Raw genomic sequence first — 6,643 nt, 5'->3', positions numbered from 1 at the left:
TGGCCATCATTGACATTAAAAGGTTGCGAATTTGATTACTGGAAAATCATCGCCCGTCTGCCCCGTGGAGGACAGTGAACTTAACGATAATCGAGAAGAGGATGTCCCACAGCCAGGACCTTCATCCTTTCGTTAAAGTATTGTGAGGAGGGTTTTACTAGAGATAGGGTTTGGGAAGCTATGGAGAACCGGTGTGATGGGGGAAGCAGCCCTGGTAAAAGTAGAATAGGATCCTCCCCTTTTTATCCCAATCCCCACCTACTTAGCAAGCTTGGGGACTGTGAGGAATTTTTAGGGATACGTTAGGTTAGGCTTGTGTTAGGGTTAGCTTAGGTTCTAGGGTGGTGTGGGGGGCAGACACCCCGGCGAAAATTTCTAAATCTTTAGAATAGGACCCCTCCTTAATCCTGGATAATAACACAAAATGATGAGTAGTTAATGGAGAACACGACCTTGTGGTCTTGTTTGGGGTCACACGGTTATGTCACATTGCCTCACTGAAATTAGAGACGTCACCAGTCTAAGTCCAAATAGTAAACATTGCTATTGTCTATTGTATATATCTGGGGTTTGTGGGTAACAGGAAGTGACTGTCTGTTGTTCACATCCTGGGTTTGTGGGTAACTGCTGAATAGGATTCTTATTGTGTCTATAGTTCTTTTGTCCAATGACGTGCCACCACCTCTTAACACCACAAGCTGCGCCAATGGGAATTTGCTATATGTATTCGTGGGGGGGGCAACAGGGCACAGAGATCTGTGTGCGCAGTTGAACCATGGCCACCAGTGACATTAGTTGTATAGGTTGCGAATTTGATTACTGGGAAATCATCGCTCCTGCGATGCAAGTCAGTGTAAACGAGAAGAGGACCAGCCAGGACCTTCATCCTTTCGTTGAGGTATTGTGAGGAGGGTATTGGTAGAGGTAGGGCATATTGTGTGAAGCTATAAGAGAACCGGTGTGGGGAGGAAGCTGCCCCAAAGCAAGGATGGTAGGTTAGGTTTATGTTAGGGTTAGGTTAGTGTTGCAGGGGGTCCGGGGCCAGCCCCTGGGGTTACGTTAGGTTAGGTTTATGTTAGGGTTAGGTTAGTGTTGGGGTCCGGGGGCAGCCCCAGGTAGGTTACGTTAGGTTAGGTTTATGTTAGGGTTAGGTTAGTGTTGTAGGGGGGTCCGGGGGGCCACCCCCAGGTTAGGTTCGTTAGGTTAGGTTTTGTCCTTAGATTTTTTAGATCGCCATATCTCGCCTCTTTTGGCTCTCCCCACCAAAACCCCGATTCCCACGTGCCCCAAGCTTGTTGGGGAAGGGGGGTAATAGAAAGAATATGAAGGAGTTGTTTCTTAGATTTACCGAAAATTTTAGGTTATTTTCATGTTAGGGTTATTAGTGTTTTAGAATGCGACGGGGCCGACCAAAATATGCTAGGCTAGGTTTATGTTAGGGTTAGGTTAGTGTCCTAGAGGAAAGGTTATGTTATGTAAAACTTCCTACATTTAGGATATTTTCCTAAATTTGGAGAAATTTCCTAGATTTAAGGAAATATTCTTGGATTTAAGGATTTTGTTCAAATGTGTAGGGAAATTTCCTTAGATTTTCTAAAGCCATATTCACCATATTGTCTTCCCACCCAAACCCTTCCTGTTTTAAAGGCCCCTAAGCTTGTTGGAGGGTTGGGGCGATGGTAGATATAGGGGATGTTGTATTAAACTAAAATTTACCAGAAAGCCTTGTGCAGTGAGGCCAGGAGGAGGGAAGCATGCAGTTAGCAAGATCAGTAGAGCAGTTAGCATGAAAATAGCAGTAAAGATAGAAAGAGATGCAACATTTTGGTGGGAGAAAGAGGCTGAAAACAGTCAGTCAGAGGAGGGAGTTGATGAGATGAAAAGGTTTTGATTCCACATACACTGCCCTAGCTCGAAAGAAGGTCAACCCCAGGCTGCCATCATATCACTTTTCACACTTTGGGGACTCTTTCCTATACCACTCTAAAATACTTTTTGTTCCATCTTATTCTTCCATTTACTAAGTCCCATATGCTTCACCATTTTGTCTATCTTGCCTTCCTTTTAATCCCATTCTTAGATGCCTCCATTTCTAACAATCATTACAGTCACTCTCAACATGCCTTCCTTCAACTTACTCCACATTTCATAATAGGTTTTGGGTTTTTTGTTTTTAAAATTTTTTTTAAATTCCCTTTTTGGGTTTTTTCCTTTTTTTTAAATCCTTTTAAATTTTGGGAAAGGTTTTAAATTTTTTTTTTTTTTGCTAACCTTTGTTTTTAAAACCTTTTAGGGCCCCCTTTTAGTTGTTTAAAATTTTGTATTAACTAAAATTAAACCAGAAATTGTCAGAAGCTGGAAAAAAATTATTTTTCCGATTCGAAACAATGATGATTTCAGGATGGATTGAAATTTGTTTTGAAAGGACCCCTTCCGCCCGGGGATTTAAAGAAAAACCTAACCCCCCAAAAAACAACCATCCTCTTTCCCTTTTCCCTTTTTTTTTTCTTTTTATTTTTTCATTCAATAAAGGGAAAAAAGGGGAAAAGGGGGGGAAAATTTCTTTCCCTTTTATTCAATTTCAACAAATAACAGTATTCACTCCTTCCTTCCTTCTCCTTCTTTTTTCCTTTTTCTTTCTTCTTCCCTTTCTTCTTCTTCTCTTTTTCTTCCTTCTACCACCAAAACCCACAAAACCCCCCCCAAAAAAACACCCCTTGTGTTTAAACAAACCTTTGGGGAGCCTTTGGGTTTCTTTTTTTGTTTATCACCAATCTTGTTTTTTGTTTAGAAAACTGGATCCTTGAATCTTTTATTTACTATCGTCTTCCTTTTTCAGTTTCTTCCCTTAAAGTACTTAGAGGTCAAAGACTGTAAAAAAAATTTTTCTTGTTCCATAAATTGGGTTTTCACCGGGGGCCTGGGGTTAAGTTGCCCTAAAGGGAAATCTTCTTCCCTTATCGGCAGGGAACACTCGGGGGAAAAAAACCAAACCCACCCCTCTCTCCCCCTCTCAAACTGAGGGGAAAAATTCGATTAGGGAAGAGGGAGGAGAGAGAATTTCTTCACCAAAATAAGGGTTAAGGAAAACATTAGAATAAATTTTCTTCTTTTCCTTTCCCCTAAAAAAAATTTTATATTTTAAAAAAAAAATTTTTTTAAATTTTTTTAATAATTTTAATTTTTTAATAAATATTTTTTTTTTTTAAAAAATTTAATTTTTAATATTTTAATTTATATTTTTTTTTTATTTTTATAATATTATTATAATTTAAAAAAAAAAAAATTATTTTTTTTAATAATTAATTATTAATAAAATTTTTATATTTTTAAAATTTTAAATTTAAAAATAATTTTTAAATTTAATATAAAATTATTTAAATACCGTAAAAATTTTTTTTTTTTTTTTTTTTTTTTTCGTGGGAAAGGGCCGAACAAAAAAAGGAAAAACCCCTTAGGCGGCTTCCAAAGGTTTAAAAAAAGGGGAAAAAAAAAAATTTTCGCCCCAAAAAAAAAAAAATTAAAAAAAATTTTAATTTAAATTTTTTTAAAAAAAATTAAAATTTAAAAAAAAGGAAAAAGGGTTTTAAAATTTAAAAAAAAATTATTAAAAATTTTAAAAAAAAAAATAATAAAAAAAAAAAAAATTTCCGGGGAAAGGGAAAGGGGAAAAAGAATTAAAAACCCAAAATGGTTAAAATTAAAAGGAAATGGTGGAAAACCCCAAAACCCAAAAAAAAGGAGGAAAGGAAAATCGATTCCAAAAGAAATAATAAAAAAATTTTAAAATTTAAAAAAATAAAAAAAATTTTAAAAAAAAAAAAATTAAATTAAAATATAAAAATTAAATTAAAATAAATAAATATAAAAATTAAAATTTTTAAAAATTAAAAATTATTAAAAAAATTATAAAAAATTTTATTTAAATTATTAAAAATTTTTATTAAAAATTTTTGGGGTTTCATTTTTTTGGGTTTTTTTTTTTTTTTTTTTTTTTTTTTTTTTTTTTTTTTTTAAATTTTTTTTTTTTTTTTTTTTTTTTTTTTTTTTTTTATAATATTTTTTTTTTATATTTTATTTTTTTTTTTTTTTAAATTATTTTTTATGTTTTGGGAAAAAAAAAAAAAAATATTTTTTTTTTTTTTATATATATTATATTTTATATATAAAAAAAAATATTTTTTTTTTTTTTTTTTTTTTTTTTTAAAAAAAAAAAAAAAAAAAAAAAAAATATATTATATATTATATATATATATATATATATATATATATATATATATTATATATTATATATATATATATATATATATATATATTATATATATATATATATATATATATATATATATATATATATATATATATATATATATATATATATATATATATATATATATATATATATATATAATATATATATATATATATTTAAATATAATTTTTTATTATTTAAAAAATCTAATGCTTTATTTATCTCCCCAATGTATTCCACTCCTCTCCTCATTTCTTTATTTCAAAGATGTTCTTTGAAGTTTGAAATTTATCTGTCATTCACTTTCTAGTGAGCGTTTTTCCAGATGTTCCTTTCTTGAGCCATTCTTTCACCTTCGTTTTTTTTTTTTTTTTTTTTTCTTATGTCCTCATTAACACACATTATCACCTGATCTCTTTGTATGCCTCTTCATCACATTCTCTGTACTTCTATTTCTATGACTTTTCTTGCAACTGGTTCCTATGAATTTCTTATGTTAGGCTTATTTCTTGTAACAGCACCACTAATTACAAATGTTATCCTGACAGGAGGCGGCGTGACATGGCGCACTTTCTGGGCGCATGGGGCACTATGTGCTGGCCACCCATGGGAGGTGATCTTCTTTGTCATCACCTCCACTATCGCTATGATATCCTTTGCCGACTGGTATAAGGTACCTGGTCAGCCACGCACACCTCAGGTACGTATGCACACTTAGGTCTTTCACTCCTCATACTCCTCAGTCCTGTTTCTTGTAAACAAACGGGTCTACCCAACAAGATGTCTTCCTCCGGTGACGACCAAATGAAATCATCACAAGTATTCAATCCTCACCAACAACACCCTGCATAGAAGGAAACTTGTTCGCACTCAGCGTTTTGATGCCAGACAGCGTTAGATTTTGTAATTCTTGCTGGAAAATATGTACTTTTTGGGACAAGTTTTACAAGCTTACACGGGTGTATAGTTGCACACAAATGCATCTGAAATTTAAGTAAATTAATTTCATGATAACTGACTGCACATAACATTGTTTGAGCCTCAATTCATAATTTCAGATGATGTTCTTAAAACAGCATAAAATTGTATCAAGGCAAGCAATTTATCATTTCATACTATTATCAACGGATGTATACTGATACATAATTTCATTTGAGTATAGCAAACAACAGACAAGTCCATGCAGTACATAGAAAACATAGTATTGTGTCGCAGACTTAATGCTTTCCGGTACGATATCGTCAGCTGCTGGCACCAAATCACAACAATCCAAGCCTTACCAGTCTTCTTAACGGCGCGAAGTTTAGTGCGTCGTACGTCCGCCAGCGGTGCTGATTGTTTTTATTTCACTGATTATCTTTATATATAGGACGTGACAGTGATATCCATATTTTTCAACACTCAGATAAAATGCAGAAACCGAAATTGGCATCATTTTATTTTTAGTGCTCATACTTACTTAAATAAAAATTATTGTTTTTTAACTTTATCTTATAATTTCATTGACAAAGACTTTTCATACACCAGCAAGTTAGAATAATAACATTGAATTATGCTTTTTATTTTAAATGCACATGTGCAACAATTCATGTTGTACTTTTTTCTACACATCGATTTCCAGATTAGCTAAGTCACCCCTTTGCCCCAGGAACTCTGAGACAATTAAAAATTCTAGCGCTCATAGGTGTCTACAAGCCTAGCTGCGAACAGGCTAATTCAGGTAACAAAGAAGAACCACTGAGCTACAGACCAGTGTCCTTAACAAGCGTGGTTGGGAAAATAGCAGAAAAATAGTCAAAGACAGATGAATGCAACAGCTAGAAGAATTACATTCAATAACTGGAAGACAATTTAGTTTCAGAAGTGGAAGATCTTATGTCACAAACTTATTGAGGTTTTAAAGTAGACCAATAGATATAATTCAGGAGAGGGACGAATGGGCAGACTGTGTCTACCTGGATCTAAAAAAAGGCTTTTGATAAAGTACCACATCAAAGACTGCCATGAAAAATTGAAAACATAAGTGGTTTACAGGGAAAAGTACTGAATTGGATAACAGACTTCTTAACCCTTATATTCCTGCAATCGTATATGAACGATTGCATCAGCAGGATTAAGAGAATACAGTGTTATCCCGTTTCTGAGTAAAATGAGCCGACTTGGCGCATGACGTCACCGCTGCTTCAGGTCCGGGTGTAGAGGAGGCGGAGGCGGAGCTCATGAGTTCAGTCTGTCCTGACCTAAGCGGAGTCCAGGGCAGCGTAGTGGTCAACTCTCTCTCTCTCTCTCTCTCTCTCTCTCTCTCTCTCTTTTGGTGTGTGTGTGTCCGGAAAGAGAGAGAAAAATTTATCTTAACGGTAGCATATTTGAATTTCCGGCTTGTGTGTGTGT

The sequence above is a fragment of the Portunus trituberculatus genome, chromosome 24 (assembly GCF_017591435.1).
Source record: "Portunus trituberculatus isolate SZX2019 chromosome 24, ASM1759143v1, whole genome shotgun sequence".
In the NCBI taxonomy this organism is placed as follows: Eukaryota; Metazoa; Arthropoda; class Malacostraca; order Decapoda; family Portunidae; genus Portunus; species Portunus trituberculatus.
Note: the sequence above shows the minus strand (reverse complement) of the source record.